This window comes from Pseudonaja textilis, chromosome 1, assembly GCF_049901715.1.
Source record: "Pseudonaja textilis isolate UNSWEBS1 chromosome 1, rPseTex1.2, whole genome shotgun sequence".
Taxonomy (NCBI): domain Eukaryota; kingdom Metazoa; phylum Chordata; class Lepidosauria; order Squamata; family Elapidae; genus Pseudonaja; species Pseudonaja textilis.
In genome coordinates, this window is record NC_141990.1 from 302,223,648 (window position 1) to 302,244,047 (window position 20,400).

The following is a 20,400-nucleotide window of genomic DNA, read 5'->3' on the forward strand; positions in this document are numbered from 1 at the left end:
AGTCTTTCTTATATTAGAAGTTGTTAATTTAAGTTTCAAGGATAATAAAATATTTTAGCTTAAGCAAGAGTTTGGGAAACACTGGGTTCATACATTATGCTAAGACATAATGTTGTTTATATGTTTACAGTTTATAATGAAGTGCAATCCAGCCAGTGCCATTTATAAACCATGGCTTAGTGATATATTGTGGCCTATTCAGTAAATCGAAATTGAGCTTAAGGCAAGTCAAGTGAGGCTTAACAATAAGATATAAATTTCAGATGTGTATTCCACCTTTTCTCTTGGAGAAAAATCAATGTAAAAGTGCTCATTAGATTTACATTCTGACATATTTTTAGCCAGTGCAAGCAGCATAATTATCACTCCCTTCTCAAACACTTCCTACAACAATCTTGTAGAGTAGACTGGGTGGAAATAAATTAACTGGCCCCAAATCACCTAATAAGATGTTTATAATTAATTGATTAACTGTATATGCCACCCAACTCCCAGTGACTCTGGGTGGCATGCAGATTGTTGGAAAAACATTAAAACAAGAAAAGACTGCAGTGATAAATCCAGATGGGAACAAAGGAAAAGAACAAGATTTAAATCATGCTTGCAAAGAGTCTTCAGCACCCTTTAAAACAGCAGCAGGGTGGGGGGGCATTTGAATATTGGGGGGAAACCTCATTCCAGAAGATAGGCACTGTCATAGAGAGGACAGAATTACATTTCTTAATCTACGGAACTCAAGAGTGTGCCAACCTGCCAAATCAGATCAGCAGGGCAGATGTTATGGAAATAGGCAGTCCCCCAAGAAACCGGATTCTATGGCTGGAAATGGATTTAAATCTAGATTTCTCCACTCCTTGTCCAACACTATAACCCAAGGATTTTCAAACTCCGTGGAATCAATTTTTTTTAAAAAAAATCCCAGAAACCCCCCCACCACCACCACCACCACCAAGCATGAGGCCAAGTTCTAACAACAGAAAATTGGCTACATTGAAGTCAATGTTTGCTATCACACTCTAACAGGGCTGTCCAGTAATGCTGGGTTTGGAGGAAGTAATCTAGCCTGGATTAACTACTACAAAGAGTACTCTATAATATACTCTACTCCAAAAGTGAGCAACAAGGAATATAAATTCTGGTTGATTTCTGTACTTTAGGCAAGTAAGCAAGTATTGAAAGATCCTTTTTTTGTAAGGAGAATTTGTATGGCTAACATTGGATGGGAAAAAAGGCAGGGATTGAGCCATAACTATAATAAATAATACTCCATGCATTCCATTTATCATCTCATATTTTCATCCCTTCCCCTTGAAGTATCACTGCTATATTAAGCATTATAAATACTACTGCCCTCCAGGTATTACGTATTATGGTATTGTGTGGTCTTTTGATGTTTTGTCACTTTGAACGACTGTGAAACTTTATTCCAAAACTGTATTTTTTATTTTTATTTCTAAAAAACTGACTAGTTTCACACATTCCAAATGAGTTGGCTGGATTTACCGGATAAATAGCACTTGGCTAAGTTTGTAAAACACAGTAAGATCAAGCCAAACAAATTTCATTACATATTGTAAAAGGTTTAAGGCACTATATGAACTTAGCAAAGTAGTTTAGTTTACTTTATTGTCATTGCACCTCATATAATGAAATTAAATACCATCTTCACTGTATATTATGACTATGAAAATAAAAACACACATCCTTCACATTCTATACATTGAATTGAAAACCCCTGATATTGCATTAATATTGCACTATACATTAGAATTCAATAGAGTTAGTGCCCTGGGATAGAAGCTGTTTTTCAGCCTATTTGTCCTTGTTTTTATTATCCTGTACCGTCTTGCCAGATGGTAATAGTTCAAAAAAAGGGTTCCCAGGATGAGATGGATCTTTGAGAATGTTTTGAACTTTTTTAAGACAGCAGGAGCTATAAAGCCCTTCCAAAGAGGGGAGAGGACAATCAATGATCTTCTGGGCAATGATGTTAAACCTCTGGAGTGCTTTCCTATCTGCCACTGTACAATTGGCAAACCATAAAGAGGTGCAGTAAGTTAAGATACTCTCTATGGTGCAGCAGTAGAAGGTCACCAGCAGTTTTTCATTCAGTTGTTATTTTCTGAGAAGTCTCAGGTAATCTCTGCTGGGCCCTTTTGACCAGGGCTGCAATGTGAGCACCCCAGGTCAGGTTGTCTTATATGGTAACACCCAGAAACTTAACTGCTCCATTTGATCTCCATTGATAACCAAGGGCTGGATGTCTGAACTATTCCTTCTGTAATCCACTATAAGCTCCTCGGTCTTATTAGTGTTGACGTCCAAGTTATTGTCTCCACACCACTAAAGCAATCAGTCCAGGTCATCTTGGTAGGCAGATTTATCCATCCCCCAGCTGAGTCCCACCACTGTTGTATCATCTGCAAATTTAGTAATAGTATTACTAACGTGGGTGGGAATTGCAGTCATGCACCTAATGAGTATAGAGTAAGGGACTCAACACACAACCCTGTAGTTTATTCCTATTAATGTTAAAATCTTGTATGAATTTTGAATGAACGAATTGTTTTCCCCTTTCCCATCATTTTTTTGTATGTTACTTTAAAAAAAAAGTTAGTACATTTTATCCAATGCAAATCGTTTTGAGATTTTTAACAATGAGAAGCGATGTAAAAATATTACACTGAATTATCTGCGATTTATTCCTACACTGCCTACTTAACCCCAGTAAGGCGGGTCTGCGTGTCTCTCCTCCAGAGTAAGACCCATTGAGTTCAGGGCTAGGTAAACGCACCTAGGTCGGCAACCTCCAAACGCCAAAGCAGCACCGGGTGAACCGAGGAAGCAAAGAAAAGGGGCGCGTTGGTAAACCGGGAGGCGTGAGGCAAGTGGGCGAGAGCTTCCTGAAGGATGCTTTGTGAAGTCTGTACGTTGGCGCGGGAGGCTGCCGTTTGTTATTATTTATTTTAAAAAATTGAATGGAAACAAGGAGAGGAGCATGCCGGGCGGTAGGACCCCGCGGGCGTTCCGGGGAAGAGACAGAGAGAGTGTGTGCGCGAGTGAGTCAAAGAAGGGAAAGGAAGGGAAGCTGGAGGAACTGGGAACGGCAGCAGCTACGCGCTCCAAGCCCACAACGCCCAGCTTGCCTCGTTTCTCTCTTTCAAAGGGAGCCTGGATAGAGAACAGGAGCCCGAGCGCCTTCGGCCGCTGGCAACCTTTCTGGCCTCCATTCATTACCGATGCAGGCGAAGAGCTCCATGGGCTGATTCCCTGGGAGACCAGCGGTACCAGCAGCAAGGCGGAGGCGCCTGCAACAGCTCGCCTAGGCCTCGGCTCCGGCCAGCGGCTTTCATTGCAACCCTTCCAGGCCATGTAAGTGAGCCGTCGCGCCGTTCCCAGGTTAGAGATGGGGAGGAAGCAGCTATGGGGCCTGCTCTGCCTTTCGGCTGCCCTTGCTGGCTCATTGTCTGGAGCGCCCGGCCGGGCTCCGCTGCACCTCTTTCTGCTTTCCCGCTGCGTCTGGGGAAGCTGCTGGTTTGGCAAATGGCTCGTTGTAAAAAGTGACTCTCTTTCTCGCTCAGAGGCCTGGCCGGATTCAATTTCTTTATTCTTCCCCCCCGTTCTCCACATCCCCCCACCCACCTTTTAGTGCATTGCAGTGGCGGCGGCTGTGCTGGTGCTGGTGCTTGCTGCAGCTGCAGCTGGGCGCCAGGCTTTGGGAACGGGTTGCACCCGAAAAGGGAGGAAAAACGGCGAGGGGTCTCTCGGTGGGCGCGTGCGATAAGTCCTTTTGCCCCCGCACCCCCCCCGGCGCCCTGCTTGGGTCCTCTCCGTTTGTTTTCTTTTCCATCTCCCTTTTTCGCCGGGACCGGGCAGTTGACTCTGGGGACAATTTTGACCCAAGTCGGAGGGAAGAGAGGAACTGAAAAGAATTTCCGTAGCGGGGTCTGCCTTTGCAAGAGAATCGGAAGCAAAGAATTGTTGCTCCGCTGGCTCCCCTCCCCTTTTCTCTGCGGTGTTTGTTTACCTCTGGCTTCCCCATTTGCTGGCCACAGCTGTTTGAGCAGGAAAGAGACAGGATCTCGTTCGTCTTCCTTCTTTACTTCCTAGGTAGCCGAGTCTCTGCCTGCGCAGCAGCGAAGAAGGAGGGAGCTTTAAGGGAGCATCCAATATTTCTTTTCCTTCCCCCCGCCATTCAGCACTAGAAAAACCCAACGGCTCTCCCTGCGCCATCCCCTTGGGTTTGATTCGTTGATCCTAGCTTGGGAAAAGACACGCGGTGGGTTCACACGTTATGTTTCTAAGATGCATATACCCAGACAACGTGAATGAGGCAAAGCCGCATGTCATGCTAGGAGGACGCATGTCGTGCTAGGAGGACACATGTTGGATAGCTGGAATGGTCCTGTCTCCTCATGTGGAGTGTGTTCAGTTGCTTGCCAAAGCCTGTGGCCCTGTGTAAAATCCCCCCCCCAGAAAGTGAAATAACCAAGTATCCTTTGTTTAAAGTTTGATCAATTTACTTTTTAAAATAAAGAGGGTTTTTTGGAAGCCAAATTCTTCAGTGAACACTGTGTGTGTATCTTGGACAGAACGTTAGAATTCATGGTTTTAATGTCCTGAAAATGCCCCATTGATTTGAACAGTATTCATGAAGTCATACAGATCATATAGTCTCTGCATTACAACATGTTCAGACTGTAAAGGTTCATAAACATGAGTAGTAACTGCGCAGGAGGATATTTGTATGGGCGACTAACCGTCTATTGTTGGCTAATATATGCTCACCTCTTCATATATCCTTTTATGCATCATGTGAACCTAAAGCAAGTAACCTAAACCAACCACCAATGAAATGTTCAGGAGCTGGAATTTGAAATGGAGGTTAGCTGTTGATTGCAAATTCCAGTTCCTGCCATTTTTGGCACGTGTGTGTAAATGGCAGAGAACAGTATGAACCTATACAGAAATAGTCCAGCCATACAAATACATCCAGTTTTCTTGCTGTAAACAATCTTGATAATTTAAAGATATGTTTTTGTGATGATAGAGGTAAGAGCTGAAAGGACTGTCCAGGGAGCAACCTGTGGTTCCAGTGACTGCTGGCAGATGGGTAATAGTAATGCCAAGAAAAACTGCTTCTGCCTATGTCCTCCTCTTCTTTAATATGAGAACCATTGGTGGTTCATAGATTGCGCTGAGCCATGGTTTGTTTAGCCTTGGTTTATTGCGCACATCATAATTGGCTGGATTCACACTGTATAACTTCCCCAAGCCTAAACAATAGATGTGCAACTTCTGTAAGCTGAAAGATGATTTAACTTTGCATGCCATGTTAAGAATTGCATCCAAAAAGAGGTGGGTCCCCTTTTGGAAGGGATGTAGGAATTTTAAAGCTTAATATTGATATCAGAAGCATCTGCCACATTTAGAGCATCTATTTGCTCCTTAATGCTCTCTAAAATCCTCCCCAAAAGGAAAACAAACATGGCTTGGCTATTGCCCTTTTTGTACTCCTGCCCTAAAGCAGGGTATGTAAACAAAGTGGCTGGGTGCATCATGTTATGAACCAAAGCCAGATCAACCATATGTCGTGTTATCATTTTGTGTGAACCTAGCCTGGTATTAAAACTAGGATCAAGAAAATCAGGATTCGGGTTCTTTCTGGAGAGTTCTTTGTATGATACCAGTTATTTTTTCAGTTTTGTTTCTTCTTTTTCTGTCTATCTGAGTACATACTAGAAAGTAAACAGTAACTTTCAGGGAGGAAGAATTTCAATGTGAGGACAGAATCCAGTTGCAGTGAAATTTTGGTTTGTATAATTCATTCACCTTTGTCTTTGCTGTGAATATACCCCCAAAACAAGTTTCCTTTTATACCATAAATTATGGGTCTTTTTCCCCCAAGGCTGTCCAGGTTAATTATCACCACTATATTTGTTTACAGGTAAATGAACTTCAAAAGTTCCAACTGAACTATTGACTTTTGATTCATAGCCACAATATTTTCATTTAGTTATCTTGGACCAATGGAGTTATTAATGTTTTAAAACCTTTGTGCCAGAAATGATGGCTGTTGAGGGAGATATTACCAGAGATAATATGTACTAGTATAGGAAAGACTCCATGAAATGAACCTGGAAACCAAAATCAATCAAAATATTTCTGATTTACCTATATCAAATTTATATTCTGCTTTACTTCAGGGTGTTCAAAATAGTTTCCTTAAGATTTGTTTTTCATTTATTCTTGCAACAGTTCTTAGTGGTAGATCAGGAAAAAAAAAGTATCACAAGGTGAATTTTTGCCAAGGACAAAGTGAACCACAGGTTATCTGACACATGAATCAAATCCACCTAGGGTAAAGAAAAACTCTGCATGGTACCATAATAAACTAGCACATACTTAAGATTTTGTGCTTGAACAACAAATGTGTAGTAACAACCCAAGGTAATGGACAAATTGCTTTTTTTCTTTTATTATGTGGAGAACTTGCTTTAAAAATTCAGTGCATTGACCCTTGACTTTCTCTTTTCTGTATTTTCAAGTTGTATAAGATGTTATCATGTCCAACAAAATAAATTGGTAGGATTTTAATGGAACATTTCTACATGCTAAGTGTGATTCAAGTCCCCTGCACAAAAGATTGGTTTATTTTACAATATGCATGGGAACTATCAGTAAACTGACAGGGTTTTACTTTTGCATTCCCCAAATGGTGTATAATAGGGAAGTCCCTGCACATTTCAAACTTTTCCTGGGCATCATACAAAGTTGCACATAGTCTTCGTCTTTGGAAATAATCTGTTCATTGATATAGCGTAATAGCACATGGTATATTTGTGGAAGGTATCAGGTTAAATTTCTTGCATCCCAAATAAAAAATCCAAATAGGCAAATTGGAGTTGATGGTGACCAGTATAACAAGTGATTAAGGAATAGGTTTGGAGCAGGAAGCATGACTTTAGGCCAGTCTCTCCATTAGATGCTAAGCAACAGAAATTCCTAGGTTCAATCTTAACAAATTTAGAGCAGGCTGAGAAGATGAAACCCTGTAAAGTTTATGTCTGTCTACTCTTTGGTTGATGGACCAGTGGTCCAAATCTGAAATTTGAGGTTGCAGGATGGCACATTAGTTTCTGAAAAATTGCCCTATATACACTATCTGCAGTGCCTCCAGACTGTCATTGCAGCGCTGGCACAATGTTGTAAGTGGTTATGTACAAGAAGTACCTTTGCAGTGCTTGGTAGTTTGCAAATTTCTAGAGGTGCAAGTTACTCTGACTCTATGTAAATGTGTGATAATATTAATGAAGTCAGAATATGCAGTCTGTATTCCTGGGTCTAAAGCTGCTTTATTGATTCATTCATTCTGTATGACCTCCCATCTCACTTAAGTGGCATTGGATGGCTTATAACAGTTGACCATTTTGCTTTACTTAAAAGTTATGGCTTCATCATATCTGTTTCCTTGGTATGATCATGTCTAATCTAAAATACAGTATTTATTGTGAAGTTGCTCTCTTCTTCCCTTTTTTTCCATCGTTTCATGAGGAGTTATCCTAAAAAGTCTGACTTGCAGTGGGATGCAATAATGAAGGGTTAAAATTGTCATGCCAAATAACACAGATTTGTGTGCAACATAACATATACATTTCTTTAAACAATCCTACTTGTGTTAAAATGGCACAAATACTTTTCCAGATGCAGAGATGGGGTGGGGGTGGGGGTTTCATAGGACTGTATTTAAAAAAAATACTTGCAGTCTGAAATGGCGAGTACAAGATCGTGCCAGCTTCTGTTATCACAATTTCTGTAAAATGGATCGGTTTAAATGTCAAATTTTAAACGCAACTATAGCCAAATATTTCTAATTCAGGAACAGTTTTGTTTGCACATTTCAGTTAGCTTGCTGAAGCCATATATGTGCAGTAATGATTAACTGTATTCTGAATTGTCATTGCAATATGTAAGCTGTTCTTCTGATTTTAGCTTTGGATATGGAATTGATAGGGATGTCTGATTCTCTGGATTTTGATATATCCTTTAGTTGCTGATTTTAAATATGGGTTATAGCTTGGCAGAAAGAACAGTTGAATTTAAGATATGGGATTTGTAGTTTTCATTATTTATCCTTACTTACTTTCATTACTTATCCATTCTCTGTACCCTTAATAATTCACAAATCAGAAGTCAGTTTAGTTTACTAAAGGTTGTCGGTCCAGAAGCAGGGACAATGTTTATATCTGGTTTGGTGAGGGTTTACATGGGAGTTTTTAATCTTAGCAGTCAGGTGGGTAGGTTTAATTGAGAAAGAATAAACTCTAGAGAGGTGGAGATTTAAATCAAAGTATCCTTGATATACAGTACTCCATAACCATCTTATTCCACTGGCTTTCTGCACAATGATGATGACTGATGAATGGTGGCTGGAGGTTTGTTTAGAGAAAGTAAATTTTTGTAAAGTATAAAAAGAGGGGCTGTACTAAAGACTGTAGTATGTAACCTTGTGTATGAAAGTTACCTGTCACCGATGTTTTTACCTAGTTACAGTCCTGTTCACATTTCGAAGCATGAAATGAAAGGCATGTCCACTTTTCAAAATATTCCCTGCTAATCACCTGAAGGAAATTCTTGCTTACAACCTTGAGCTGTTTGGAAGCATAGTAGAAAAAAGATAACTTGGAACTTGTCATACTACTTATTATTTGTAAGTGAGCCATTTGGTGGGAGTGGAGAGCATGTTTTTATGTAAGAGTAGAAATGATGCCTAGGAATGATATTAATTGACATATTTAATTGTTTGGATTTTATAGCACACACAAACGTTAAGAATACTCCAGTAATTTCAATTATACTTGGTTTCTTGGAAGGCAGCCCCATGAAGCTACTATTCCAGATAATTAATATTTATTCAGCCATGAAACTGTTCCCACTGTACAGGGCGGAGGGAGTAGTTGGATGAGTGGTGGTATTCCTTTACTACCAGAATATTTTGCTCTGGAAGCCAGGAATCCTCTATTTATGTGTTAAATGAATCTGGAAAAGCCAAATCTGACTTTCACAAGCATGTCAAAGTGCAAGTGGAAATTCACTTTCATTTTCTTTGAAAGACTCTGAAGGACCCAACAGAATATGCAACTAATGGGTCTGGCTGAGGAAGAGGTTCATGTTTTGACCTGAATGATCAAGTTATTGATGAGGAGGAAATCCTCTTCCTGAGACTGCAAAACAGCTGTCAGACTGGCAATACTGAATCCAACTCTCTTTGCATTTGGGACATGCACTGGGCAACTTCCACAATCAAATGTCTTTGATTATTCTAAAGAGGCTGAAATAATTGGCTTAGAATTGTCATGGAATCTTCATGGAATAGTTTCAAATGAGGACCAGATGGCCAGCTTTGGGGAATAGTTTAGTAGAGCAAAAGATTTTATTTATTTGTTAATAAATAAAGCCATATTTGTATGGCTGTCCATCTACTGAAAGCTCCCTAAACAATGAATAAATAAAAACAAAACAAAATCCCAATCTGTAACATAAAAAGGAGCAATTTAAGGTTCCTAAGGAAGAAATTTAACAACCAGTACACTTTCACCCATATCAGACTACATTGGCCCCGGTACCTGGAAGAATAGTAAGGTGTTAATGGTCTTCAAAATATCAGCAGGGTTGGAGTCAGCTGTGTCTCAGAAGCAGAAAGCTGTTCAAAAGATGGGTGCTATGACAGAGAAGGAACACATCCTAGCTCCCCCATCCAAAGTGACATTGCTTCAATGATGGGACACAGCTTGCCCACACTGTCTGATCTGATAGGATGGTAGAAACCATTGGGAGACATGGTTCCACAATTGGAGTACATGGCCTACAATATCCATTTAAACTCACAACCATCTATTCTTGTTTAAGATGCATCTTTCTACCTTGTTTTTTGTTGTTGTTGTTTCTTTTGATGTGATTGCTGCTTTCGTGTGGGGTTTTATAATGTATGCTTTAAATTTTCCTATATTTTATTTCTGTTCTGTAATTTTTTCATTCCATAATTTCATTTTTCTGATGAAGAGCTATGCAAACTGAATTAATAAAAAAGTAACTAGTATCATCGGCTCCCCTTGCATATGACAAAAAGAGAAGGAATCTCTTTGCATTTTAAGTGATTATTGATAGAGATCAGCATTTTGTGACAGCCAATTAATTAATTTACAGGAGTGTCTTGTGAGCAGGGATTTCTTGGCTCTTGTTTATGTGGAGGGCATTGAAACTCTACTTCTGCACTATGTCCATGTTTACATGAGTAGCTTAATAAGACCACAGTTCACAAGCTGTACCTTACATTTGTTGTGATAACATTCAGGAAAAGGGGATCAACCCTTGTGGCAGTGGCAGGTTTAAACAACATCATTTTTAAACTTTCCCCACCCAATACCTATGTATTTAGTTGAAAGATCAAGTAAAATAACTCACAGAGAATTAAGAATGGTAATGCTGCTGATTGATATCACATATGTTGAGGCTTGATTTGGCTTTTATTTTCAATACTTAAAGCCATAAACCATGATTTGTGGATCGTAGTGCCTGGATTCAAGCGGGCTGCAAAACCTGTATACAAAACCTGTCAGCTGGTGCTCCATTCAAAATCCAAGAAAGAAATACTTAAGACTCCTTTAATCAGAGAAAAGATATCTTTTACTGGAAATCAAGTGGTAGCAGCAAAAGAATTCTGAATCTGAGAAAATGGGTGCATAAATCACATATACAAAGTAATGGCAACGTTCCCACCCCCAATAGTTCAATTGGCTCATCCAATTAAAAGTTGTGTAGATCATCGTGTGGGCATCTCCAGGTGGTGATGAGGCTTCTGTCCATTGACCTTGACATAGTTTGATAAAAGGTTGCAGCTGCGCATAGCATAGGATAGAAACCTAAGCAAGAATGTACCCCCCCCCCCCAGTTTATACTGTTCTGGTTTGTAACACCTCCATCTCACTTTCCACAATCATTTCCCCACTCCTCCCCCCATTACTTATGACAGCCGAAAGATGCAAAGCAAAGGGAGAAAATCTTGAAGGCTGACAAAACCACATTGTAGCATTCTTATATTATTGAAATACATCTTCCATCAGACTTCACTATTAGCCACGTTGCCTTAGGCATGCTAGAAATTGTAATATATTTGGAAGGTCAAGATAGATTACTGCTGGTTTAACATAATCTATGATTCTTCAAATTTAGGTCATCCTAAACAAAAATGAAATGGGGGTGAGTCTTGAGTCACATAATGTTGAGAGCCATAGGTTTCTCCATTTCAAAAAAATATTTTGAAATAAAATAGGAACAAATTTCCCCTGGTTTTGTTGCGAAATTATGGTTGTTTAATAAAGAGAAATAGGTTATATAAACCAGTAATTGGTTTAACAGGAGGTAACCATCCACAATAGCAGCACCTAATGATTGTGCTGATGTTGTGTAAAACTAACAGGGTCAAAAATGTTTAATTCTTGGCTAGCCGACTTCTAGAGGATCCCATGGCTATAGACTAGATGGGGAAGTTAGAAAAAATACATTGAAAGAAGGTGGTGAAAAACCATTTTTACATTGTTGCCAAGAAAACTATCTGGACTGGTTTGTGTAGATACAGAAGTCAAGCTTAACTTTAGGGCAGGGTTTCCCAACATTGACAACTAGTCAGCTATGAATAGCAAGCAATAAGCCTAAACTGTAATCCCAAAACCTGATCCACGAGAACTGTCTTTATCTTTTCCCAATAGAAAAGGGCCATTCTGATTGCAAGGGGGAGCCCCACGGGGTTATCCAAAATGCCAGTGTATCCATCCAACATCTACTACCCAGCACCATCACCAACCAGATGGGAGGGTAAGAATCAGAAATACATCTTACCAAATTGAATATACAAGCAAATTATACTTGGAACAATCCAAAGATGACACAGAGGTACTTCTAAGCCATGAAGGGCTTTATAGGTCAGATAACACTTTGACTTGTACTTAGAAACCTATTGGTAACTAGTGAAGCCCCCTAGAGCAGGACTATCAAACTTGCAGCCCGTGGGTTGGATGTGTCCCACGCTGGCCACGCCCATGCCCGGTTTAGCGAAGGGGCAAAAATTCACGATACGTCATGTGACACCGCGACTTGGACACCCCTGCCATAGAATAATTGTGATTCTGCTAAAATGACTGTTGCCCAGCTGCAAATAGGCATTTTGAACCAGCTGTAACTTCCAAGCAGTTTTCAAAGGCAGCTCCATGAAGACAACACTGCAAGAATCCAATGGTAAAGTGATAAGAATGTGATTGATTACCTCCGAGGTATCTCACTTTAAAAACAGTTGCACTTGAGACACCAGCCAGAGTTGGGGAATGCTTCTGGCATCAGTCTCTACCTGCTGTTATTCAGAAACCTGAAGCCTAAGGGAACCTCCAACCACGCTCTTTCTAAAGACCAAAAGTGGGATTAACCTGGAACTAAAGAGATTTCTGAATAACAGCCAAACTGGTTTTTTGGGGGATACAATTTCACTGTTTAATCCCATCCAGTCTCTCGCATCCTCCAAACATCACATTAAGAACTTGGCTACATCTCCTGCTCAGCTCAGGGTGGAGATGTCCTTCACCTTGAATTGATGGTGCCTCCTTGGCACAGAGCATGATTGACGGGTTGAAATACAGTAAATAGGAGCACACAATACTGTAATGTGATTTTATTTATATTTGTAATTTAATTATATTTAACTTTCATGCATATTTTAAAAATTCAGATTATTTTTGCAATCTCTTAAGAGGTACTTTCTAGAAAACATTTTGGTTTTTTTGGTATTCAGAATGATGAATAGTATGCATACGTTATATGAATTTGATTTTGATTGAAAATGAAAGGCATGAATTCTTACCATTTTCAGGTACATGAAACTGCAATGCTAAGCTTTAAAATAGGCTTACTAGTGTGCAATTTTTGAAAAATAAAGGGGCCCCAGTTCTGTTCACTATAGGCAAAAACAGGGAAATCCCAGCTATCTGCTTTGCATGGTAGCTCTTGGATCTTGCCTTTCCCCCTAAGTGTGCTGCCTAGCCTTATTATCCTGTGGTATTTTTGAGTCAGCTTTATGAATTAGTCAGTTCTGAGTTACAGTGAAGGATTGATTTGCTGAAGGGAGATGTGACTGTTTATCTCAACTATCCATTAAATGCATTAGTACAGGTAATCTTCAACTTACAAAAGTTCATTTAGTGACTGTTCAAAGCTACAATGACTCAGAAGAAAAGTGTCTTAAGACTGTTTTTCATACTTATGGCCTTTGCAGCTGTCCTATGGTCATGTGATCAAATTTCAGATACTTGGCAACTGACCCATATTTATGAAGGTTGCAGTGTCCTCGGGTCATGCAGTCCTCTTTTGTGGCCTTTTGGCAAACAAAGTAAATGGAGAAGCCAGATTCATTTAACAACCGTGTTACAACTTAACAACTGCAGTGGTTCACTTAACGACTGTGGCAAGATTGTAAAATGGGGCAAAATTCACTTTACTGTCCCATTTAGCAACAGAAATTTTGAGCTCAATTATGATCATAAATGGAGGACTACCTGTGCCTCATTTAAAAAAAATACATTGTTTGTTTAGAATCTATGTGGATGTTGTAATGATAAAGTTAATGTACACTTAATTTTCTCATCTAGATTATACGAAATGTAATGGGTTGTCTGCTATTAGTGGGGTTTGTTGAAGAAAGCATACACCTGAGTTCGCCTCCTTCAGACTGGGTGAGTCTGCCGAGCGGCAGCAGCCCAGAGCAGGGCGCAGGTGCATCAGGTGCGTAAGGAGAACACGCTCTACAAGCAGGCCAAGGGCAAGACCCACAAGGGGGCCAAGGAGAAGATGACCAGTGGCAACCTGCTCTCAATCACAAGCAAAAACAGACAGTGGGACAGAGTAAGCACATCCAGCAGTCCACATCATGTGCCTCCCCCGTGCCTGCTGCTGATGCTGCTGCCACACCTGCTTGGATGGCCAGCCTGGTGGAGTAGTTTCCGGAGCTGCAGAGTGCACGAGCTGAGGGGCCAGCAGGCTCTGGCTAGTGCTGGAAACCATCCCCCCCCTCCCCCCCGCACGCAGAAAGGTCGGTGAGCACGCAGTGGCCAATGGTTTCTGGCAGCAGCTGCTCTGCCCCCTGCCTCACCTCATCCCCACAGCCCCCCATGCAAGCGATGAGCTAGCCACGCCTCCAGGCCTCGCCCAGTCACCGATGACCACTCCAGCTACCCCCCCGCCCCCCCGGGGGACAACCACAATACTGATACAGCCCTCAATGTAATTGAGAAAGAAAGAAAAATGGAATGGTCAAGCCAAAGTCCTAAACTTCATCAAGAAGTTACAGGACTTAAAACAAGCAGTTAATGCTAGAAACTGAATTGTGGTACTTCGCTATGGAAGAATGGATCAAAATACCTGCAGAACACTGAGAGACCAATTACCAGTCACAAGAAATATTTGATTGTACTGTACTTATTGCAAATAAAGATCATTCTGTACAGCCATTAAGGAAGTGATTACTTTTTTGCATTGACATATCACACATTGAATTACTTTGTTTATGAAACAAATGCAAGTAGGCACCAACCTCTGATAGTGTTTGTTTACCCGAAATCCCTTTCTATATCAATAGGGTTCACATGGAGCTCTGATTACTTAAAAGTGGCAGTCTCATTTAAAAATTCCGAAAATCCAAATAGTCATGAATGCTTTTTCATAGCACTGTCTAGATGTTGTAAGGAGCCTTTAAAAAATAAAAATAAATCTGGCCCCAGCATACAACCAGAGTGCACCTTACAGAGTATGGATGGACGGATTGATATATTCATTCATTCCACCAACTAAGCCATTTACAACCCCAGTTTACAATACCTTGATCTAAAGGGATTCTGACAATATGTATTTTCTCATCAGAATTATATTTTGGATATCAGTAGCTTAAATATTATGGTGAATACATAAATATATAATGTTAAATCAGAAATGCTGGTGGATGTTTACTGTACTTTTTTTAATCTATGAGATGGCATATTTCTGTTACTGTATAAACTTTCATAGAAGTTTCACATCTTTGTACTTTGATTTACTTGTACTGCTCTTATCACATGGCCAGTAGCTAAGAAAACAAGATATGGTCACCTTGAATGACCCGTGTTCACAACAGTTCTACAAATTATTTTCCAAGTGAAGGTATTTGCATCCATTTTATTTATTGGTTTACTTTTTATAATTTGTACCATTGTTCATCAAGGAAAACTCTTTTTATTTTTGATATATGATGACTGTGATGAAAACTTCTAGTAATTTAGGGCATTTGGGAAACACGTTGTGTGCTTTCTGGGGCAAACCTAAGTTTTGCATAGTTGCATATTAACAAACATGCTCCATTATAGCCTATTCAGAATAAATCATTGATGATTGCTAAGTTACGTTGCTTCTATAACATTATTGCTCTGGCTCCGTTCCTTCCTGAATGTGAACTATTTTGACTCCTGCATGTTATTTAATTTAGAGCAAAGGTATGTAGAATTTGTTTTCTCTCCTCTGTGAAGTTAAACTTTGTAGAATGGGGAAGATGAGTGGTGCAATCTATTGCACATGTCTTCATACCTAAATGCCACTGAGTTCTATAGCGTCTTTGCAAACCTTTTTCTTGGCTTTGCACTGCCAAGTGAATTCTATACACTTGAACATAAAAATAAAAAATGAGACTTAACATTCAGGGAATTTTTAATGTTGAAAAATCAACAAATGATGTCATTTCTTAGCTATTTACATTGTGAGAAACTTGGGCAGATACCTCTAGTAGATACAGGAAATTATTGACTTTGTACATGTAGCACGTTAATCTTAGCTGCAGATAAATAACAAAAAAGTCCCACTATATTTCTGGCATTGAACAGGTAGTCCTTGTTAACAATGGTAATTGAGACTGGAATTTCCATCGCTAAGTGATGCAGTTGTAAATCATTATGTCATGTGACCATGACACTTAATGACAGCAGTTCTGGCAGTCCCTGGTTACTATTATTAAATGAATCGTCATGAATCGTTAAGTGAGGAGCTTACATGACTGAGTCTTCTGACTTTGGACTTTCTGCCGGCTTCCCCATTGACTTTGTTTGTGGGAAGCCAGCAGAGAAGGTTGCGAATCGCGGTCATGTGACCATAGGATACTACATTGGTTGGAAATCCAGGTTGGTTTCCAAGTTTTTATATTGTGACTGCAGGACACACTGTGATGGCTGGAACTTCATGGACCAATCATACTTACCATTAATTCAGCACTGCTGTTTAATTGAGGACCACCATAGTACCTTTAGAGATGAGAGCTGGGACAGCTAAGAAGCTGCACGTAGACCCCAAATTGCTTCTGGCCTTTCATGTGAATCCAGCCTCCTTTTGACATGGCTTTACAGTGAATCACTTCTAGCCATAGGTGAACTGGAGTTTAATCTTGGGGGAGGGCAAACAGCTTATTTCATCATTTCTCTATTTCACTTTCATAGAAAAACACCACATTGAAGAACAGAGACATTGGTGTCATTTCTTTCTTGGCTTACTTGGTAGCAATTTGTATTGTTTTACTAGCTATTCATAGGGGACGCAATGGCTCAGTGATTAAAGATACTGAGCTTGACAGCTGGAAAACTGGGTTGAGCGCCATGCAACAGGATGGGCTCCTGTTACTTGCCCCAGATCCTGCCCACCTAGCAGTTTGAAAGCATGCAAATACAAGTAGATGAATAGGTATCACTTTGGTGGGAAGATAACGGAATTCCATGTGCTTTTGGCACATAGTCATGTCAGACACGTGATCGTAGAAATGTCTTCAGGCAGCTCTGGCTTCCTCAGCTACATTGCCTGTGAGTCAGGGGTCGCCAACCTTTTGGACCTCAGGGACCACCAAACTCATAATTTTAAATCCTGCAGACCAGAGACCCTGGGAAAATCCCCCAAAAAGTCTGCAGGAAAATTCCCCACCCTGTTTTCCTTCCGATCAATCATTTTTTATTTGGGATCGCAGGATACTGTCTCCAGCTTCGTTCTCAGGAGGGGAGAGACTTTTGGCTTCATGCAAGGAAAGCAGCAGAAGTAGCAGAAGTTTTTCTTTTTCTCCCCCAAATTCTGCCAGAAATGAGTCTTTGTGAGACTTATTGTGCCAGTGCAGCCTCTTGGAGCAGGATGCCTTGCAGGGTCCCAAAGACTCATTTCTGGTGGAGTTTGGGGGAGAGAAAGAAAGACTTTTGCTGCTTTCCTTGCATGCAACCAAAAGCAGAAGAAGAAAGAACAGAAAGAAGCAGCCTGGTGGCCAGGCAGGTGAGTGGGGCAAGTTCCCCCCCTCTGCCTTTCCCCCCCTCCCCTCACTACCTTGTGTTCACAATGCAAGCAAAGCAAGCCTTATATTCCCGTGGGCTATGTGGGTGGCGTAGTCTTGTGTTCCCGCTCAGCCTGGATTAACTGCTTTGGGGTGTGCTTTGTGGGTGACATTTCTCTGCTGACCACCAAAATTTTCTCGCGAACCACCAATGGTCCCTGGCCCACTGGTTGGCAACCACTGCCTTAGAGTGTATAAGGAAAACCTTTGCCTTTACCAGCTATTTACCAGATTAATATGGTTTCCAACAAACTTAGGCTGCAAGATTGTCCTCTTAACAAGATTCCACCTCTTCTAACTTGCTTGCATTGTACTTAAATGTATATTAGCCTTGAATAATAGGCTAGTCTTACTGATTGGAGATGTGAAGCTTGGAGGATGGGTGGGTGGTTATCTGGAGACAATGTTGAGCAACTGTATTTTTGCATTATTTTGTATCTCAGATTTGTTGGAAAAACAGTGTCAGGGCATTTAGTAGTACAATTTGAGGACACTACATTGAAGCCTCACATGGTTTTGTGGATTTCTCTCCTAGTTTTTGGATGCCTCCAGGTCAACTGATTTAACTAATTGCAGAGTGAACTCAGTTGAAGAAAAAAAGAAGCAATGACTATATTCACAAATGTGAAGTACAAATAATCCTTGATCAACAAACACTTAAAACTATTTAAACTTATCTATGACAGATTTCTTTAAAAGCCACGTACGACCCATCTTTGAAGTTATGGGGACCCACACCTCGTGATCATGTGATTGCAGTTTAGATTGCAGCTTGCATTTATAACTGCTTAAGGTTCTCCTGCAATCACATCACTGTAATTTGTGACTTTTTTTATTCGTTTTCTGAGAATAATTGGCCATTTGAAAGAATGAATTTGTTTAATAACCATTTGATTTTCGTAACAACTACATGATTTAGTTTATGACTGTTGTAAAAAAAAAGATGGTGCATCAACTTACAATTGCGACTTACAAACTTAAAGCCAAAATTCTGGGCTCCACTATGGTTGCAAACTGACCACTACCTTTACTGCCTGATACTGCAGTCATCCATTCAGAAGTACTGTGTGAGTCAGTGCAAGGCAGCTTTAGAAAACATTGAGTGGGAAAATGCTAAAACTGAGGATATGAAAGATACTTCTGCTTCAGCTACAATGCTGTTCTTGGAAGTGAGGTTTTTCTCTCATGATAATAGACTTTTGTTTCACTTCCTTGGTGAATTTGCATAGATTTACATTCAGTTTTGCTAACAAGCAGCAGATAAGACATTTCCTTAAAGGAAAAATAACTACAGTGAGAAGTTCGTTGCTAAGGTGCTAAGTTTTTATTTTGTTTTGTTTCTTAATTAATAAATACCAGGAAAAGATATGGCTTTCTCTGAACTGCTGCTTTTGAATTCGGTAGATAGCAGCTTTTTTATTACAGTAGAACTGTCCGTATTAACATTTCTCTATTGCTGCCAAAAGAAAGGTTTCTTGTTGAAATTTTCAGTTTAGTGAGATAGGAGTCAGCAGCTTATTCCTAGGCTGTTTTTAGTTTCATTATTCTATGGGTAGTTCTCACTTAAAGACCATTTGTTCAGTGACAGTTCAAAGTTATGACAGCATTGAATGGATGGCATAATGACCAGTCCTTGAAATTATGGCTGTTGCAGTGCCCTGGTGGTCTTGTGATCAAAATTTGGGCACTTGGTATCACACCCTTATTTATGATCATAGGAGGTGCTTCAACTTTCCCCCACTGCTTATTTCTCCTCATCTCTGCCTTTTTGGCTGTTCTGCACTCCACCACCCTGTCGTCCCGCACTCCATCACCACAACTGCCCACAGCTGATCTTCCTCCCACCATTATTGAGCCACATCTGGCCTGGCCCTTCGCAAAACTTTCTTCCTGACTTCTCAAAGTCACCCAAGGCCTCAGGGAGAAGGTTCCACATGGCTAATAGCTGCCTTACAAATGGCCAGGTGGACACACTTTGTCAGCAGGACGGAAAAGATGGTGAATTTGGGGCAATGGAGCACAGGATGTCTTGAAGTCCTCACCCCTGGACTGGCTGCCCTGATGCTACACTGCATTCAGCAGCCACTTTTTAGAATAGAATAGAATTCTTTACGGCCAAGTGTGATTGGACACACAAGGAATTTGTCTTTGGTGCACAAGCTCTCAGTGTACATAAAAGTTGTAAGTGATAAATCATGATCGTAGTCATCATAAATGCATCATAAATCATAAGATACAACACTTAGTGATAGTCATAGGATACTAAATAAGCAATCAAAATCATAATAGGAAACTAAATAAAACAATGCAAATACTAAAGATACAAGCAACAAGGTCATAGTCATGAGTAGAAAAGGAGGTAGGTAATAGGAAGAATGAGAAGAAGAATAGTAATAACAGTCTTAGTAAATAGTTTGATGGTATTGTGGGAATTAGTTGTTTAGCAGAGCGATGGCATGCAGAGGAAAAAATGTCCTTGTGTCTAGTTGTTCTGGTGTGCAATGCTCTATAACATCGTTTTGAGAGTAGAAGTTTTAAACAATTCATGTCCAGGATGAGAAGGCTCTGGGAGTGGGAAAGGTCTTTTGCCCCCTCCCACCCACAGCAGCAGCCACCCCAACTTGGCTGTCCTTGTGCTGGGCCATAGCAGTCACATATTTGGTCACTGGCCTGTTTGTGAGCCCTCCCCAACTTCCTGACAGCTTCTCTGTAATTGTTTGTTGAATGCTGCCAGGAAGACACAAGGTGATCTTTGCTTAACGGTGACAGCAGAGTTTGCTGAGATTGCCATTACAAAGCAATGAGGTCATGGGTATTGTAGTTTACAGCCGCATTACTTAGCGATGGAAATTCCAGTCCCAATTATTGTCATTAACTGAGGATTTGTTATGGGGACTTGTTACGATATGGAAGTTATGATCCAATATATGATGAGATTTTAAACTGAGTTGATGTTAGAGCTTTTATCAGTGGGT

The 20,400-nt window shown here is 40.4% G+C and overlaps 1 protein-coding gene across 2 annotated transcripts in view; it reads left to right on the forward strand.

Moving 5' to 3' along the window:
* Positions 1–2,881: 2,881 nt before the first annotated feature.
* Positions 2,882–20,400, forward strand: part of AKT1 (AKT serine/threonine kinase 1) — a 97,989-nt gene continuing 80,470 nt past the window's right edge. Inside the window, exon 1 of one of the 2 annotated variants that reach the window (XM_026698587.2) lies at positions 2,882–3,372. The gene's annotated coding sequence lies outside the window, so the exon portion shown is untranslated. The remainder of the gene's footprint in view (positions 3,373–20,400) is intronic. The other variant, XM_087922281.1, reaches the window with a different exon arrangement.